Here is a 20,634-nt window from a genome sequence, read left to right on the forward strand (position 1 = left end):
AGAAAAACAGTCTTTTAACATGTTCCTGTTTAGTGGCTGGATCTTCTTTTGGTCTTTTAAGTAAAAGCTTAAAAAGAAGATGGATGATGCATTTTCCCAGTACTCTTGAAAAATGTATAATGATTTAAATTGAACAGAATTTCACAAAATATCAGATGCACTGTCTCCTTTTAGTAGACTCTAAATGTGGTACATAGGAGATACTCTTTTAGCTGCTACTACGGATATGAGATTGGATATTGATTTATCAATACTTTTTTTATTAAAGCCATATGTTTTATATGTTTATATACACAGCATATTCTAAAAGTGTTTATTGATATCAGGAGAGCAAGAATTTAAATTCTCTACCAAGTGGTATGTCAAAGTGAGTCCTTCTGGACCAGACTTCACTTCCCAATTACATTGGCAGTAACTTGAATTGCAAAAGCTCTGCTTAAATGATTGAGATATGATTCCTACAGAGGCAGGGATCCCTGATGGACTTTATGAGGTTTATTCATGGTTTCTTAAGAGGGCATTTACCTTGGAAAGTAGTTAATAGCACAGACTGTCATATCCAACTGCCAATTCCTCTTGGCTCAATCTGTAAAATATATCCAGCATCTGAAAACTTGTTACCATTCTGCCCCCACTCTTCCAGGACACCATCCCCTCTCACTTGGATTGTTGCCATAATCTAACTGATTTCCCTGTTACTATACTGCTCCCTCTAGGTTCAGTCTCAACACAGAAGCAAGAGCAATCCCTTGAAAACATGAGTCAGATAATGTTGTTCCTCAGCTTAAATCCTTCAGTGATAGCCCACATCACTCTGAGTGAAAGCATAAAGCATTATCACAGCCTTCACTGTTCTACAGAACCTGCTTCCCTCTCCCCATCAGCTCTGTGACCTCTTATCCCATAAACTGCCCCCCTCTCCTTTCCTCTAATCCCTCTTCTCCAGCCTCACTGGCCTCTTCAGTCTTCCTGCCTCAGAGCTGTCTCCTCTTCACCAAATATCTCCATTGTCTACCCTCTCATTGTTTTCAATTCTTTGTGCAAGTGTTTCACATGTTATGTTTTCAATGAGGCTACCCTTTACCCCCATCTTACTCCACTCTTCAGCCCTTTAACATGTTTTTTTCCCATTTACTTTTTTTTTTTATTAATTTTATTTTTTCTCGATATGTTTTTGATTTGCAGTGTTGTATTAGTTTCTGGTGTATAGTATAGTGATTCTTTTATATATATATATATATATATATATATATATATATATATATATATATATTCTATTTCATTACAGGTTACTACAAGACATTGAACATAGTTCTCTGTGCTATGCAGTAGGACCTTGTTGTTTATTCTTTACATAGTTTGTATCAGCCAATCCCAAACTCCCAAATTATCCCTCCCTCTCCCCTGTGCCCCCTAGTAACCATAAGTTTGTCTCCTGTATCCATGAGTTTCTATTTTGTAAGTTCGTTTGTGTCATTTTTTAATTTTTTTATTATTTTTTCTTTCACAACTGAGATTTTATTGGTTGTTTTGAGGATCAGTACAAACATTTCAATTTGTACACAATTCTTAACACACACACCAAAAATCATGTAGTTGTGACTCTTTTCCAAACAGTTATTCCAGTGACTTTCCAGCTGAAAATTTGAAAGCAAATTTTCCTTAACAGGGTATCAAGTACCAGTATCATCCAATGTTGATATGCTGTTACATCATAAGTCCCACCAATTCACAATTTAATATCATATACACTACATACTAAAATTTTCAATCGTTCACAGCACACTAACAAAGTTACTAGGAAAACTGGACTACCACGACCAAAGATGTTACAGAGTACACAAAATTCCGATAGAGGAGAGCCAAGATCAAGGAGTGGTTTGCTTTAGGAAACAATTCTACCAAAAACAATATGGGAAGAGAAGTAATTTAAAGTGTTCAAGACATTAAATGCACAACTGACTCCATACTGCAATTTAATTATGCTCTGTATTACAGGATATAAAAACTAACCCCCTATCTGTGGAATGTTAAGCTGACACTGAAAACAATCAAAGCCTCCCATATTCAATATCCCACTATTTTCTGGTTGTATCAAAAAATAAACAACCAGCAAATTATTTCACCTCTTAAAAAAAAGCATTTACACTTAAAAAATGGGATGAGGTGGGATTCCCTCCTTCTTGAAAATGTTTCTAGAGCTACTAAAAAACTTGCATTTACAAAATAGTTGATAAAAATATTCCTCTGGATTGTACAAGAAGGGAGACAGGGACGACTGATAAGCCCAGGTGTATGCTATTAATCAGAGTTCGCTTCTTTCTCTCCTGCTTCATCTCATTTTTAGTTTCTCCGTTTTCTGCAGGTAAATCTTTTGTCTCTTGGTTAGCCACTTCGGCCTGTTTTCCCTTTGCTCCCCTTTTCCCTTTTGTTTGCACTTCTTTGAAGATTTATCCTTTCCTGCCGCCTTTTTGGGCTTTGTTTCCACTTTCGCAGAAGCAGGTTTAGCGGACAACCTTGCTGATCTCCTCTTGGGCTCCTCTTTCGCCGCCCCCTCGGCGGAACTGACCTTCCTCTTGGGCATCATGGCAGCGGGGCAGGAATGTGCCGGGTGCCTGCGGGCCGCGGCGCGCTGAGAGCCTTCGCGAAGCTGGGCTTCGTGGCCGCTGCCGCTCCTCCCACCACCCGAGCTGCTGGGATCCGCCTGTGTCATTTTTTAAAGAGTCCACATTTAAGTGACACCATATATTTATCTTTCTTTGACTTACTTCACTTAGTATGATAATCTCTAGGTCCATCCATGTTGCTGCAAATGATACTATTCCATTTCTTTTTATGGCTGAGTAGTATTCCAGTTTATATATATGTCACATTTTCTTTATCCAGTCATCTGTCGATGGACATTTAGGTTGCTTCCATATCTTGGCTATTGTAAATAGTGCTGCTGTGAACATTGGGGTGCATGTGTCTTTTTGGATTAGAGTTTTCTCTGGATGTATGCCCAGGAGTGGGATTTCTGGATCACATGGCAAATCTATTTTTAGTTTTTAAGAAACCTCCATACATATTATTTTTATATCTTCCTTTTTCTCTTTCATTAAAATATGAATTTCATAAAGAAAGGGATTTGACTGTTTTGTTCATTGATGTACCCTCAGGGCCTAGCACGTTATAGATGTTCAGCAGATATTTCTTAATGAATGACTGAATCCATTGCTATTTCATGACAGTGGCAGAAAAGAGTGCTTTGGTCACCATAACATGGGCCACTACCTTCTGCTGAAATGTGGTATCTTTGAGGGGGCACAAATAAACAGTTCCCCCTGCCTGGTCTAGGTCTAAACCAATTGATAAATAAAGCTAAGTTTCAGCAGAAAGAGGACAGAGTATCAACTTGTTATTGAAAGGACCAGTGAAAGGACATGCTTATGTCTGTAAGCAAGTCAGTTACATCAGACTGAATCCCCAAATTAGGCGCGTGTATCTACAAAGCAACACTGGACCACAGCAAACCTCTCCGAACAGGAGTGGAATGAGTTCCCAGGGAAGCAGAGAATTCTCACTCCCCAGAATAAGGAAAGAGGAAGGAGCTGGGCTAGTCATGCAGTTTCTCCTTCCAAATTCACAAATAACATATTTTTCTTCTTGGAGGTGAGTGGGAGGTGGAGCAGTTGATGGGATATAGTAGAGAAATGTGTGGTTAGAGGATGGAGCGGGTAGGAAGTTTTACCCTAAAAAGTATCTCTTCATACGGAAGAAAACATCAGGCATGGGGAAGAAGCACTGTCCTCTAATGGTATCTGTACTGTTCTTCTCTTGATTTTTTTTTTTTTAAGGTTAGAAGTAATAGATCTCACGTATTTGGAATTGTCACTTTTGCTTTCTGCAAACCCAGAGATTAATAGGGATTTGGGCTTCATCTGAAGGTTCAGGGAATGATGGAAGGAGTTTAGCAAGCTGGTGACATGATTAGATATGCTTTAGTAAGATCACTGGTGGGAGGGTGGAGAATGTTGGAGAGGAACAAGACTAATGCCATGTGGCCACTTGGAGGTTGTAGGTGTAATCAGATAAGAAGCAACTAGGGCCTGAATGAAGGAGAGACCAGGAGGAAAGCAACCAGATTCTAGAACTATTAAAGAGGTGGGGCCTCAGGACTCAGTAATCACTCTGTATGAAGAGAAAGAGAGGAAGCATCAAGGATGTCAGTGTTTCATTAGGGCAGTTTTAATGGAGTCCAAGCGGAGAAGCAGTGGGAGGTGACAGAGGAAACACTAAGGACCCTGTAAGAACCATCAGTGAATGGGTGGTGAGACTTTGAAGAGTGGCCAGAGGAAACCAGGGTGAAGAAGGGTTTTAGGATGGGAGCCTTATTAGCAAGTTAACGTGATGATGAGTGGAGAACAGAGAAGAGAGGCAAAGGGAGAAGGAAGAGAGAGGATAGGAGATGTCTGATAGAGTAAGGACCCGTGGAGGTAGGATGCGGAGTCCTCTATATACAGGCTGGATAGGAAAGAGGCAGATACAGGGAGGAATTCACAACTCTCTCCTCCTATGAAAGCAGCATCAGAGCAGTGATGAACAGATGCTGAATGAATTAATGAATCAACGCATGAAAAGATGCATTACATGCTGGACACATTCAGGCAAGCCCCAAACAGCAGAACTCTAACAAAGGCGGGCATGTTCTCAAGATAGGTGGGGTGGACCTCTAGTGGCCAAAAAGGAAACCCAGAAATCTAATAGCCAAGAACAAAACTGGAATAAAACAGCTGGGAAAAATTTAATTACAAAAGAACAAACAGATAAAAGCCTTGCTCTACAATGCTGTCGATCTACTTGTATATAATTTTTGCTGTGTTGTTCCTTATCAGTAGGGTTAATGGCATATGCCTTAAGAATTCAGTTTTATAAATAACTACTTAGAGTGAATGGCTTATGGAAATGAAGCCAATAATCTTTTAATTATGATTAAAACTTTAAAAAAAATACCTGCAGGAGGGGACTAATTACTTATGTGTGGAATTTCATGTACAAGCTAGATAAGATAAAAGTATTTATACATTTTCAAATAGAGAAAAGGGGAAGAGACAATGATAATCAAATGAGCCCTTGTATGCCAAAGTCTCAAATATGATGAAAACAGTGAATGTAAAGATATCAGCAGCAACAGGATTTTTTAATTAAAAATACAAAACTATAAAGAACGTTGAAAAAAACTTCAATCCTTTAAAGTTAATAATCATATCCTAATGTCAAGTTACTTTCAGTAAACTAGGGAACAATTATTTGTTAATGTAAACAATAATTCTTTTAGGAGCCTGAGTGTTTTCTAAAGGAGATCAAATTGAGTGTATGCACCCCCCAGGCCTGGGGGTGGAGGCTCACCCTGTCTCATAGACACATGACAGAGAGTGTACCTCTGCCCCCTGGGCCCAGGGGTGGAGGGGAAACCCATCTGCTCGTAGACACATGACACAGGGTGACCCTCCACCCCCAGGCCTGGTGTCTGATTGACTGATTAACAACTCAGATTCCCTGCACTCTAGTCGATTGAGAGCTCAGGTGTCTTGCATTCTGGATTTTTCCTTTTCCTTTCCCCTTCCTCTCCCTTTGCCCAATGCTCATTTCAATCTAAGCTACCAATGAGTCCCTCCTCTAGTCGTAAGACCCCAAATCTTGGGGACGTGGAGAGCGAGGACCGCTCTAGCTACTTCCTGCTCATCTGGGGTGATGATGGAGCTCGCTGGGGTCCCAGACTAGCTGGCTGTCCTTGGGCAGGATGTGAGTGCAGGGTCAGTGTTCATCGAGGGGCTTGTATCTAAGTGGTCTTGGCTGGTTGCTTGATTACCTTGTTATATCATTATCTGAAGTTTATCTCTAGACAAGAAGAAACACTTTTCATAAGAAGTTTGAAAAGATAGAGGTCAAATATATAGAGCTAATCCTAGCCAAAGGACAAGAGGGACAAACAAGGGTCTTAAAAAACATTGATTTCTGTGCTTTCTGTTGGTTTAGGTTTTAGAAAGCAGATGTCGCAGTGTTAGTCCAGTGAACTAAAGGAGGAGTCAAAAGGGGGACCCTAATGTCAGAGACATTTTCAATTAGTGTTTAAAAACAGTCTGGTGGGGGCCCTAAAAGAGAAAAGATTTGAACCAGGAGACATTTAAGAAAGAGGTTTATCTAACAGGGATCCATAGTCCCCTAGGGCGATGGAACAGTCTCACTGGAGTGTTGCTTGGAAAGCAGTCGCAGATCACTAAGAGGTTCAAAGAATATGTGGCTCCCATTGGTGAACCAGATCTCATCAGGGTTTTCCAGGCCTTGGTCGCTGAGACCTGTTCTAGCTCCTAGAGAAATGGATGGGTCTCATGACATAGGTGAAAGGGAAGAGACTCCTCTGGTGATGGTAATAGTGTGTAGCTGGATTGAGTGTGCCACAGAGACAGCGACATCTGGGTTTTCCAGTAATAATGCCTGATACTGAAGAAGCCGAGCATCTGAGAGCCAGAAATGTCCATTGCCATTTAAAGGTCAGAAACTTGATGGTTAGTGTATGCTTGTATAGGGGCCCCCAGAGTTAGCTTAAAAGCTTCCTCCAGGAGAGTGGAGAGGGCTCCCAACACTCTTAGGCAGGAAGGCCAGCCTCGAGCAGTGGGATCTAGCTGCATGGAGAGGTATCCCATAGGCTGTTGGGTAGGACCCAGCCATTGGGTGAGGACCCCCAAGGCTATTCCTCCTCTCTCATGAACATAGAACTGGAAGGGCTTTGTGGGATCTGGAAGCCCCAAGGCCAGGGATCTTACTAGGAGATTTTTTTTTTTTTTATCCTTCCATTGCTTCCTGTTGGGAAGGACCCCACTGGAGAGGTCTTCCCAATCATCTACCCCTACGGCCCCTTCTGGGCAGCTGGGGATCCAAGATCCCCATGAATCAGCTCATGGATCTGGTGTTTAACGTATTTAATAGAGACATGGCTAAAGAGGCAAAAAGGATTCAGGGACAACAGCGAAAGGCGCAATTCTCAGTGGCAGCCTTCATCTCTGCACCACCTCAGAGTTACCCTCCACCAAAACCCATGGTGAGGACAGGATCCAGGATGCCTGCATCAGAGCCACTGTCTCGCCTAAAAGGGACCTGCTTTAAGTAGTCAGAAGGGCCACTGGAAAAACAAATGCCCCATGTATGGGAAAAGTCCACCAGGACCCTGCCCCATATGCAAAAAGGCCACTGGAAGCAGGACTGCCCCCAGTCCCGAAGGGGGCTTGGGGCTCCCAAACCAATGACTGAGATACTAAAGACTGAGGGGGCCCGGGACCCTCCCTGGCTTCCCAGAGGACACCGGGTCATTTCTCCGGTGGAGCCTTGGGGAACCCTTGACGTGGCAGGTAAAAAAGTCGTCTTCTTATTAGATAAGGGAGCCACCTACGTGTGCTGACTGATTTCCCTGGACCCTTGTCCTCCCAATCCTGTGTAATAATGGGGATCAATAGAAGGCCCCAAACAAGATGCTTACTAAAAATTTACTTTTACACGGGAGTTTTTGCTGGTGGCTGTGCCCCATCCCCTCGTTTGGAAAGGACCTACTTGCTCAGTAAATCCCAAGAAATAATCCCATTCAAAGACCCTTACATGAAAGAAACGCACCAAAAAAAAAAAAAAATCTATTCTTGGCTTTGGGAGCCTGCCTCAGTTCCAAGCCAGAACAGGTCTCCCTTCCACCCCATACTGATTCTCAAGTAAACCCTGCTGTCTGGGAAACTGAGGTCCCTGACAGAGCTACTATTGTCAGATTATCATCAGAAATGGGACCACGTGAGGCTACAGGCAAGCCTCTTCAGATCAAAGGCCAAACCAAGAGCCTAAATTAAAAAACTTCTCAAGCCCAGGAAGGCTCCTCAAAAGTGTTCATAAATAGATGGCCAAATGGGAGGCCATCGGTTGGACTAAATTGACCATAGCCAAAATTCGGAGCCTAATAAAATTTTATGGAAATCTCTCCCCTAAGCTAAATGAGAAAAAACAAAACTCTTTGTTTTACAAATCTAGTCTTTACAGGACCAGAGGTGTGGCTCCAAAAAGGATACAAAGCCCACCAACCCTTCCACCACTCCCAACACCTCCCCTATGTATTTATCTTAAATATAAAAAAAAAAAAAAAAAAAAAAAAGAGAGAGAGGCTTTTTTTCCTGGCCTTTAAAAAACAGTCTTTCTAGGAGAAACTTGCCTTCCTATGCCTTTGAGATACAAATATTCTACCTTGCCTTCTCCAGGAACTCTGATCTCACCATCATTTTAAAATGCAAATTTCAAAAAAAAGGGAGGGGGAGAGGTAAATAATTTGGAACTTAATTGCTAAGGACAAGTAAAAATTTTATCTCTTTTTCATAAATATTAGTAAAAAGGCTTAGTCATCTAGATGGGCAACTTTGATTTGTTCTATCTGCCAAAAACCCCAGTTTGAATCCAACCTCTTCTGTAGCCAATGGGTTTTAATTTGTTGTATCTGACTCATGACTAAAATTTTAAAATGAAAACTATAAGGTGTCTGGTTTGTATGTCACAGATGTATGGTATTGGCACAATTAAATGGTAAAACAGCTCTTTAACTGGCTGAAAGGAAATTAAGTACTTCTATAAATACTCAAACATAGAGAAAATTGGCCAAAATAAATTTCAGGTTCACGTTATCTAAAAAGGATTCAGTACTGGTATCGGTATTGATACCGATAGCTTAAGCTTGTTGGTTTAATTAATATACACGTCTTTAGAGACCTCAGTGTTAAGTATGATAGTGCGGTTGGGCCCAGGCTTACTAGAGGGCAAGCAAAACTTTATTGTATCTGTTACAAAGTTGTCAACAAAAGAGGTAACTCAATGTAAAAAAACTTTTAAAAAGTAAACAAAATAACAGATTTGGGGTAAACTCTATAGGAGTTTTCTTTTGAAAGTATCTACCTAAAAGTGTCTCTCCAAATTTTGGTACTTAAAACTTAAAACTAAGTTAAAACGTTCACTGACTATCTGTGTCATTTATAAAATTTTAAAACATTAATTGCTGGGCAAATCTAAGTTTATCTACCTTTGGTTTAGGAAAGAGGAAAAAAAAAAAAACCTAAAACATAAGTTTCCAGTCAGGAAATGGTTTCTGCCAGAGACTTAAGGTTTTTGAGGGTTACAATGATAATATATGTAATTAAAGCTCCTAAAATAAGTATTTCAGTATACAGTAGGAAAGAAAGATGTATGTTTGCAGTAAGAGTTTCATAAAAAAAAAACTATGAAAAAAAGTAAAAGGTTCCATGCATAGTCAGGATTTTAAATAGCTAACAAATTCAAAAAGTTCTTTGTAGCCCCAGCTAACTTTAAGATGCTTTAAAGAAAATCTGAGATATCTCGGATATTAAGGTAATTTTTCTAGGATTATTTAATTTGTTAAATATAATCAGCCCTAATTCTAGTAATTACAAACAAATCTCTATCAATTACAGATGTTCAACCAAGCCTGTTAAGTCTTTTTGTTGTTACAGACTGTCAAGTTGTTACAAAGGTGCTTCATCTTCAAAAAAATTCATCAGAAGTCTATGGAAACAGTGGATTACAATAGTCCCCAGGTCAAGTGATGGCTATGCAAAGATTCCAGCCCATACGCTCAGCTCTCTGGACCCAAAAACAAAAGGCTGTCCTGCCCCTGGGCCCCTAGATTAGGCATTCAGAGATTTTTTACTCCTTGATAGGCAGGGCCAATGCCCCTACTCAGCCTGAAAGTAGTTTCAGAAGACAGACCATCCCCCATTACAACTCCATAAGACTATGGGAGTAAAATCTCTGAGAAGGGAATAAGACAGGAAGGGGGCAGGGCACAGCCATTCAAGGAATAACACAGCAATTGATACCAGAATGGTGAAAGATTCAATCCCCAGTAGGACTTGAGGCTCAAAATGGTAGGAGTTTTGACTTCTTGTAGACCATGAGTGTCATTATATGCCCATTGTAATATATTGGCATGGTGAATAACACGCCCACAGGCGCCACGACAGTCCCAAGGCTAGCCACAAAAGGTCAAAGAGTGGGAAATGGCCAATTTCCTGAGAATCCCAGCCCTTTCCCCAGATAAGTTAGACTGATCCTTCCACTTATTAACATATAAAGCAAGGGAGCCCATAAAAACTGGCAACAGTGAACCTCGCGGCCACCACCGCATCTCTCTCCCTCTTCAAAGATGGCCCCCACCCTGTCTATGGAGTGTGTACCTACTTTTACTCTAATCTGAGCACCCAAACCCCACAACTCATGGCCTTTCTCTTGCCTCTTGATGTATCTCTAAATAAATCTACCTTTAACTAACTAAGTAAGTAAATAAATAAATAAATAAATAAATAAATAAATAAATGAAAGATAATTTGTCCCTCATATGAGCTGAGGTCTAAGTTAGGCCTGGAGGTGGATGTACACCTCTATAATATACATGCTTTATACATATATGTCTCATATAATACATGTGTATATATAACATAATATATGTATATATTACATTATATAGTATATGTTTATATACATGTATATATTATATAATATACATATCATACATATCCATACACAGACATGTGTATACGTAATACATATATTATACATATCCATACACTGACGTGTTCGGATACACACGTACCCAACATTATATATGTATATATGTATATATTATATTTGAATACATACATATATTATATAATATACATATTATATATATACATATACATACACAGACCAGTGTATTTATTTGTACACGTAAAACAGACCCAAAATACGGGTGCACATCCATCCCCAGACCTGTGTATGGATGTGCACCCCTTTAACAGACACATGATATGGGTGCACTTCACCTCCAACCCCAGGTCTGTGTATGGAGGGGCACCCGTTCTCAAAGAGACACATGATACAGGTGCACTTCATCTCCACCCTCAGGCCTGGGGGTGGAGGGGCACCCCATCTCATAGACACATGACACAGGGTGCCCCATGGGCAAAGAGTGGGAAGATAAATAATGGGAAAAACCTAATGAAATAAAGTTTCTTTCTAGATTCCTCAGGGGCCAATGAGACAGGAGGGAAGGGGGCAGGTCACAGCCACTCAAGGAATGACAGCAACCAAATTGGTGGAAGAGTCCCCTCCTAGTTGGCCTTGAGGATTAAGAGGTTTGACTTCTAATAGACCTTGAGCTTCATTATATGCTCACTGTAACAGCATGATCAAATAACATGCCCGCAGGCACCATGACAGCCCCAAGGCTAACCACAAAAGGCCAAAGAATGGGCGGTGGCCCAATCCCTGGGAATGCCAGCCCCTTCCCCAGGGCAGTTGGATTGATCCCACCTGTGGGCATGTGAAGCTATTGAGACCACAAAAAGTGACACCACCATGCCTGGTTGCCCTTTGTGCTCTCTCTCCCCTTTGGAGACGGCCCGCACTGTCTGTGGAGTGTGTACCTACTTTTACTTTAACCTAAGCACCCAATTCCAACACCTCTTTCCTTACCTTTCTCTTGCCTTACACTATGCAGTATGTATCTCTCTAAATAAATCTACCTTTACTCAATAGTGGCTCGCACTTGAATTCTTTCTTGCGCAAAGCCAAGGACCCACACTTGGCAGGGCACATCCCCAGGGCTCATCCGAGAACTGGGACTCGGCCCTCCTTACACCCCACATCCGATTTCCTGCATCACTATCTCTGGGCTGATGAGTCTAGAGCCATTTCCAATAAAGGAGAATGCATACCCCACCTTTAGGTAGAAAAAGAGAAAGGAAAGACAGCTATATCTTAACTGGCTTATCTCAAAATGATTTTTATTTCAAAGAGCCATATTATGGGTGACATAATCTGGTTTCCTTCAACAGTAAATGCTTAGATACCAATCAGTGTTCTAAATGCTTTATATAGAAAAAAACATTTAATCTTTTATAGCACTAAAAGTGGGTACCATTATTATCCCCCTGGTCAAGGTCACATGGAAATGGCGGAACTATGTTTGCAACACGGGCAGTCTGACTCCAGATCCAGTGCTCTTCACTGGCCCATCATAGCACTGAATTGTAATTGTCTACCTCCCCCCAGTAAACTGTATATTTTTGTGGTCAAGTACAATGTCTTCTTTGTTATTTGGTACCCAACCTTCAACACAGTGGGTGCCCAGTAATACTTTTGTTCAGATGAATCAGTTTTCTTGGGTTTGATTTTCTGTCAGAAAATGGGTGATAAAAACAGCAAAAACTCACTCTGCCAACCTCCATTTAAACAACTCACAAACAGAGGACCCTCTCCTTTCTCTCTGAACAAATCCCACAGCAGATCAATCACTCACTGGTTGTAGACAGACTTCTCTCTTGTAGACTATTTTCCGTAAGTCAAGTTGTATTCTCACCAAAACTCAACTGTGTGTGTTCACAAGCCTGTTATGCGAGTCTCCAGTTTTATTTTAATTAAAAATGGAAAGAGAGCATAAACATAAATGTAAAAACATAAAGCTGTTTAGATGAGAATTGTGTCAAATGCTTTGGAAAGACTTGCTAAAAGACAAATCGATAAAAACAAAACAAAAATATCCTTGAATTAGGTGTAGGTGAAGCAACTGTAAATAATTCAGAAATTGTTTTTTTAATTGTATATTACCTTGTCGTGATAGTGTCTTAAAATTCTCACCATATCTTCAAAGGTACATTTTACTCCCCAGCAGATATTTAGACTGTCATTTTGGTTGTCATGATTGGGGAGTTGTTACTGGCATCTAGTGGATAAAGAACAGAGATGCTACTAAACATCCTACAATGCACAGGACAGCCTCAAACAGCAAAGAATTACTTCATCCAAAATATGAATGGGGTCGAGAAATCCCATTTTAAAGAAGCCAAAACAGGAAATCATAGGTGATTTATTTTGAGTATGATTTTTGCAGTGATAGCACACAGAACTCTAACTAGTTGAAACATTCAAAGGAAAGGTCTTGTGTCTTGTGTCAGTTAGGATTAAATTCAGTTGCAAGTAACAATGACTCAAAATAACAGCTAACAGCACTGCCCATCCTAGAATGTGGCCTTCATCCTCCTGGTCTGTAAGATAAAGGTGAGAACTCCAGGCACCCAGCAGCAAGACGGAAGAATGGACAAAGAAGGATAAAAATTGGGAGAAGCAGAGGACAGGCACCAACTTTCTTTTAAAGGAGGTTCCCAGAGGCTACTGCACAATAATTCCACTTATATCCCATTGGTCAGTCCTTAATCACGTGGTCACACCTAGCTGCAAGAAAGGGTATCTTATAGTAGGTAGCATTCCAGCTGGCCACGTGCCCTGTCACTGTCTTACATCAAAAGATTGGCAATTTTTGTTTTCATTTCTATGTTTTAAGATAAAATGTTTAGGGTATATATTATTTTTTATTATCGTTTCCTTGCTTTAATTCACCTTTTCAATGAAATGACCAGTTACCGCTTGTCTCAGTCTCACTGGGATAAGAGGGCATCTACTCTCCTGTGAGAGCAGCCCTGGAACGCAGCATCTCAGTGAGCCTGGGGCAGCCAGAGCACATCAGGCTCCTAAATGGAGCACAGAGGACTGAACGGTGGATAGAAAGGGGGAAAAAAGAAAACTTTCCTTCAGAGTTTGGCCCATGGCCAGCCCTGCTTAGGTCTTTATAAATTGAGATAATATTAATAGGAATGTATATTTCATTAATTTAGAGTGCTAAACAGTTTACGGTGACTTACTGCAAAGTGACGAAAGGTGATCCCCATTTACTAAAACATTACACACACACACACACACACACACACACACACCCCCCAGAAATACAGCAGGCTGTGTATTTAACTTTCCATTAAAGTGGGACTCTGTACACCATGGTCTGCTCACTGTGACCAGTTCTAGTTTTGTCCCTGATGGTAGCTGTGGTTCTGAGCAAGACATATGACCTCTCTGGCCTCAATTCCATCAAATCTGAGAGTTGAGTTTCACTACGCCATATCAGTCTTAGGGCCACCATAATAAAGCCACAAACTTGGTGCCTTAAAAAACATAAATTTATCTTCTGACAGTTCCTGAGGCTAGAAGTCTAAACTCAAGGTGTGGCAGGGTTGGTTCCTTCCAAGGGGTGTGAGGGACAATCTATTTCATTCCTCTCTCCTACTCTCTGGTAGCCTCAGGCAATCCTTGGCTTGTAAACTGCGTTCTCTCTGTGTCTTCACATGATCTTCCCTCTGTGCATGACTCTGTGTCCAGATTTTCCCTTTTACAAAAAGGACACTAGTCATACTGGATTAGGGCCCACTCTACTGACCTCATTTTAACTCGATTATCTATATAAAGACCATCTTTCCTAATAAGGTCACGTTCTGAGGCACTGGGGGTTAGGACTCTAACATATCTGTGGGGCAGACACAACGAAGCCCATGACAACCCTTGAAGTCCAGTTCTGAACCTACTTTCTTGAGCACTGCTGCTTAGATGCCAGTATCTTAAAAGTCCAGACAAGAAGACTAGATTCCCCAGTGCGTCTGGGCCTTATGCCAGGGACTGAGGTGGCAGGCAGCAGGATATTCACGTGGAGATGGTAGTGACGAGCAAATTATGAAGCTGGAGGATAGTCAAGTAGGTACGGTGGCATGTCCTGGACTTTCATTTAAAAGTCAGCCAGACTGAACCTTCCTCTGAGGTCCTTTTCTTCAAGCATGTATTGACCCATTGCTTCAACATTGCAGATTTTTACATTAGAAAAACCATTTTTTTGTGGAGAATAGAAATCATTCTGTAGGATGTTTCTAGGAAATCTAGGGAGACTTGGGTCTTTGTCCTCTCCTCAGCTATTTTGTGATGAGAATGCCTCAGGTTATTCTCCAATTTTGGTCTCCCTTTCTCTTTTCCAGCCAAATTGCAATCAGTATAAATTACCAGGATGTCCCAGAGACTTTAGCCCCATTTGTTGAAGTGACATGTCCACTTAACTCAGTGAGTGTACTCTGCATGAAAATCTGATAACATATTTTTTCTTCCTTTGTGTACTTATAAAATATGTCCTCTTTTCCTTCCTTCCAGTTTTATTGACATATAGCACTGTCTAAGTTTAAGGTGTACAGCATAATGATCCGATTTACACACATCAGGTAATATAATTTTACAGAGTAGACTAGCCAAATTTTCTTTAGTTCTTTTCTTGCATTACTTAAGAAGTAGTGACTCTTTTGTTGGATATAAGAATCAAATGTGACATAAGTAGTTCTGTTTTAATACTGATATCTAAAAAGACACAGAATCCTTCAGTGCTTTTTCTAGGTCAAAGTTAGAGAATGAGGTATGTAATTAATCAATTGTAGACCAGATAATTAACTGATGTTACTATCCAGGGATGGGAAGTTTCCCAAAATTAAGAATATATTAGAGGGGGAGAATATAGCTAAAGTGATACAGCGCATGCTTAGCATGCACAATGTGCTGGGTTCAATCCCAGTACCTCCTCTATAAATAAATAAATGAACCTAATTACCTCCCCCAACCCCCCCCCCAAGAATATACTTAATAGCTAAACTGTGTGAAATAATAAGTGTTCTTTTAAATTCAGAGGACATGTGTAGGTGACCCACACACCCTACACTACTAGTCAGAAAACAGGTCTTAATAAGCCTCCCTGGTAGAATGCTCAGTACAAGTGTATTATACCTGATGCCCTCCCATGTAGCACACCTGACCAGCTCAGATGACCGTGACTCCTCCTCCAGGTGAGCTGCTTTGTACTTCAGGGCTCCGCTCTCTGACCTCGGTCTTCAGTGAGTTACTAGGTCCTCTCTGAGTGACTCTTCGGGGATGACTCCCTGTGCCCTGGGGTGATGGAAACATAGTAGAGTTGGGCTTTCACCCTCACTGTTTCCTAGATTCAGCTTTAAAAATGCTTAAGTAAGCATCACCCTGGAAGAATCCAATGTATAATGACATGAGTCTGTTTAATACAAATAGTGGAACAGTTTCAATATGGCAGGTAACATTGTAATATGGTGGCCCTGAGCAGGCCACCCCCAAATGTGCCTCAACTGCATATTAATTATTTTGAATTAAAGTTACTTAAGACCAAGCCAATGCAAAAGGGACCCTGACTCTCCTCTCTGTTTGCCTGAAAGAAAGAAATTAATCTCTTGTGAAAGGTGCACTCCTTTCATCTGAAGGTAGGACAGTCTTATCACCAGAGATGGGGAATTCAGAACTGAAAAGCTTGGATAAACAAACCTTGTTACTTCGTTTATTTACTACCTGGAGCTGAAACTCTGTTGAGATTCTTTACTAATTAAGCACCCAAAAAAAAGTTTGTCTTGTCAATTCCTCACAATTTTATTGGTTTTTCGTCTAAAAAGTATAAAAGCTGCCTGCTTTGGTCACTTACTAGGTCTCATTTCTAGGAGACCTCTGCGTACACAAATAAAAATTTGGTTCTTTTTCTCCTGTTAGCCTGTCTTGTGTCCATTTTATTATTAGTCTAGCCACAAGAATTCAAGAGAGTCGAGGGGGATATTTCTTCTACCCCAGCAGTTGGTGAGCCAGCCAGGAGACTGGCTGGAGCTCACTTTCCATCCTGAGGCTACTGCAGCTGAGAGTTCCTGGGACATCTGATAAAGACCAGCATAAGTTAAGATTTCTTACCACATCAGCGTCCTAGATCTCTGCCTGCAAGGTCTCGTGGAAGGTAAAGTGGAGAGAGTCCCTTTTCTCCCTCTCTAAATTTAGATTAGCAGGAGAAAACATTTGTTGAGCCAGTTCCTTAGACTTAGCAACTCTTGAGAATTCTTTTCTTCCTAGAGATGGTCACTGTTTTTCTTAGTCTCTTGTCTATCGTGTTGTTTGCCATAAGGAGGAAGAACCATAGGGCAGAATGCAGGCACAGGCCCTATAAACCTGCTGTCTGAGCCAGCCTCACAGACTAGCGAGTTGATGGTTCACACTAGACCTGTGTCTATTTAGACAAAGTTTGCTGTGGCTTTTCTATGTAAAAACCAGATGAGGTTCTTCCTTCCATTTTGTTTTATGTCTTGAGAGCTTGGCTTTGTGTCCAGTGAGAATATTCTCCCTGGTCTATGCCATTTGGAAGGTACATTTGGTAGCCTGTTGAATAGATTGGGATGCTTAGACACAAAGTTAGCACTCTGTTTGGCCATGCCAGCTCTCAGGGTGGTTGGTCTTAAGGGGTCCCAGTTCATAAGGAGCTGGTGTTGTCTTAAACTATGTTGCCTTACTTTCTTTGACTGACCATGGGAGTGAACTTTCTGGATCATGTGAGGGCTATATACTCTTGTGAGATGCCTCTTGTGTCTTTGGTTAAGCCTTAAGAAAGGCTGATTGGTTTGGGTCACTATTTAAATTAATATTAAAGATCCTACTAGTCAATGGCCAGACAAAGAATCCTATTTAAATTGGCTATATTTAAGAGGAAAACACTTTTGAGAATTCTCATCATAAACAACTGTTGTATTGATACTTACCAGAAGACCAAATTGAAAGGAAAAAATAAAGTGTAAGACCAACATAAATTCCCCTTCTAAAAAAAAAAAATTGCCCATCTCCTCAGTAATTCTCCAAGCTCGCCTACAAATAAAGAGGAAACAGATCAGCTGGAAACCAATATTCAAGGGCTAACCAAAACAACTGTTTTTGCTTCCAAACCTCTACAAATCCAGAAACACAACAAACCAAAGCCCACTTATCTTTACCAATCCCCAAACCTTGCCTATTCCTCTCAAAATGCTTCTAGATATTATAAAAGATCAGAATATTGGAGCAAAATTATCCTATACTTTAAAAATTGTTTTAAAATAATAATTATCCTAAGGCTTATGATAATAGACAAATAAATATACTCCAAAACTCCTAGGAGAAAAGTTACATTTTCTTTCTCTGTCCCTTAAAGCTATAAATCTTATTATGTCTTTGAAATATCAACATAGCCGACCTTGCTTGAGACTGGGCCTAGATTAGCTGAATTGATAGAATTTGAAACCAAAAAGAAAAAAGAAAAAAAGGGAAAGGGGCCTTTTAAAACACAGACTGCTAAAAGGATTCTTTTGCCCAAATTCTAGGAAATTACAACCCCTCTACAACTGCTTGTCAAAGACATACAGATCTTAAGTCTTCTCCATAAATAATAAACGTTAGTCATCTGAACAAGTAAACTTGATTCATTCCAACTTTGTTTATACACTAGTGAGTTTTGTATTGTACCTGATTCATGACTGAAGTTTTTTGTTGTTGTTTTTTCATGACTAAAGTTTTAAAACTAAAACCAAAAAAACTGGTTGTGTATATGTCTGTATGGCTATGCTATGGATGTTCTTCTGCCTCTAGATGGTACTGACAAAATTAACTTGTAGAAGAGCTCTATTTAATTGTTTTTTGTTTAAACAAATTGTTTGTTTACAAGAACTTACATTAAAATATAATAAAAACTAAACCAAATGTTTTTCAAGTTCTAGGATAATCTTTAGGAAATAAAAACTAATTTTGAGCTCGTTCATTTAATCAGTATTTGTATGTATTCAGAGTTATCAGTATTCAATATAATGCAGATAAAAAATATTGTTCTACTTGAGTTTACTTGTCTAGTGGATTTATGTTGTCTCTGTCACAAAGAAAGAAAACGGAAGGAAGGAAGGAAGGGAGAGAGAGAAAGAAATAAAGGAAAGAAAGGAAGAAAGAAAAGAAAGAAAGGAAGGAAGGAAGAAAGGAAGAGAGAGAAAGGAAGAAAGGAAGAAAAAGGAAGAAAAAGGAAGAAAAGAAAGAAAGAAAGAAAGAAAGAAAGAAAGAAAGAAAGAAAGAAAGAAAGAAAGAAAAAAAGAAAGAAAGAAAGAAAATCTTAAGATAATGACTGCTTTAATGACTCATGAAATTTTCATGAGTAATCTAAGTACGATTGTTAAGAACAAATGAATTAACTAGATGTAAATGAGGTAAGAGTTTTTAGCTGAGATTTTCAAAAACAATTGTCTTATGATTTGTATACTTAGTTTCCTAATTCTCTTTGGTAATTTAATTTATACCCTTAGAGTTTTGCTAAGTTACATTAAATGATGGGAATTCACTGGGTGTCTATATCATTTCCAAATAAGATAATTAAGTGGGAAGGTATAGCTCAGTGGTATAGCACAAGCTTAGCATGCACAAGGTCCTAGGTTCAATCCCGTTTCTCCATTAAATATAAATAAATAAACCTAGTTATCTCCCCCCCCAAAAAATCCCAAATAAGATAAAATACTGAAACATTAATCACTAAAACAAGTCTAAGTTTACCTACTTTTGATGTCTTATTACAGAGGAACTAAATATGTTTGGGTCTATTAGTACATATATTTTCCATTTTATTGAAAATATTATACTATAAAGTAACATATATTTCTAGAAATTATAACATGTGTTTATAAGTTCGCTAAGCCACAAAATGTTAATACAGTTCACAATTATTTACTTCTTTATTTCCCCCCAAATTAAGATTTTAAAAGATTAAGAATTCCAATTAATATATTAATTATACTAAAATTAAAAGTACTGGAAATAATAAAAGAAATAAAATGTGTTTGGGGGTAAGTAAAGGTATGGAGGTGCTTTTGTTAAGGAAAAAGAAAATGATTTTGTCCTAAAGCTGGTTATTTCTAAATGGGAAAGAAAACAAGGGATGTATATGTATATGTATATGTATATGTATATGTATATGTATGTGTATGTGTATGTGTATGTGTATGTGTATGTGTGTGCACACACACATACACATACACATAGAAAATTATAAAAAGGTTTGTAAAAAAAGGACTCTTTAGAAAGGAATTTTATGTGGAATCAGGAATGGCTAAGTTTGGAATTTAATTAAGTAAATGAGTTTTAATATCAAAAGTAAGTTAATACAAAATTAAATTTGGTTTTTCTCTCTGTTCAAAGAACAAAACTTTCTTACATTGCTCTGGTCTTAATAAGAAATTATTAAAAAAAAAGGTTTTCTTTACCTTTAATATAATCTGTCTAGAAAAACAAAGATTCTATATTTTGTCTTTATCAGGTTTTTGATCAGTTAGAAGACAAAACAAAGTCTTTTCAATACTAAAATAGCTAAGGCTTTTTATAACTATTCAACTTTCTGTATTTGCCAGGGAAATCTTTGTCACTTTGATTAAATGGACAGCTAAGTATTGTTTCACAGTGACCTATGATCCTATTTGACCAAGTGTTTTAAAAACTTCTGATATTTTTGACAAAATTCCCAAAAAAAGACTTACTGACCTGGAAATAACTTTGGAGTTTTCCAGAGGGCCCCTGGAACACCTCAAAAAAATTATTTTCTCTCATTTATAACAGAGATATTAAACTTATCAAGCTTATTTAGTAGGTTAAATTATAATGGGAAGCATTGTGAAATAAAGGATGATAAACCTTCTTATGTTATACTATGTGGGTAAGTATTATTAATATAAATGTTATAGAAAATACATGAAATTCCTAGAATTTGGATATGTCCTAGCATAATGTTAGTCATAGTTCTAGTTATTATCTTAAAATGATGTGTCTCAGAGATAACCAAATTTCCTTATCAGTTCCATTATAATGAATCAAATCTTTAATAAT

General features: G+C 39.1%; 1 pseudogene; it reads right to left on the reverse strand.

Annotated features, from left to right (window-relative positions):
* Positions 1 to 1,304: 1,304 nt before the first annotated feature.
* LOC116147104 (non-histone chromosomal protein HMG-14-like) overlaps positions 1,305 to 20,634 on the reverse strand; it is a 35,188-nt pseudogene continuing 15,858 nt past the window's right edge.

Source organism: Camelus dromedarius, chromosome 1 (genome assembly GCF_036321535.1).
Source record: "Camelus dromedarius isolate mCamDro1 chromosome 1, mCamDro1.pat, whole genome shotgun sequence".
NCBI lineage: Eukaryota > Metazoa > Chordata > Mammalia > Artiodactyla > Camelidae > Camelus > Camelus dromedarius.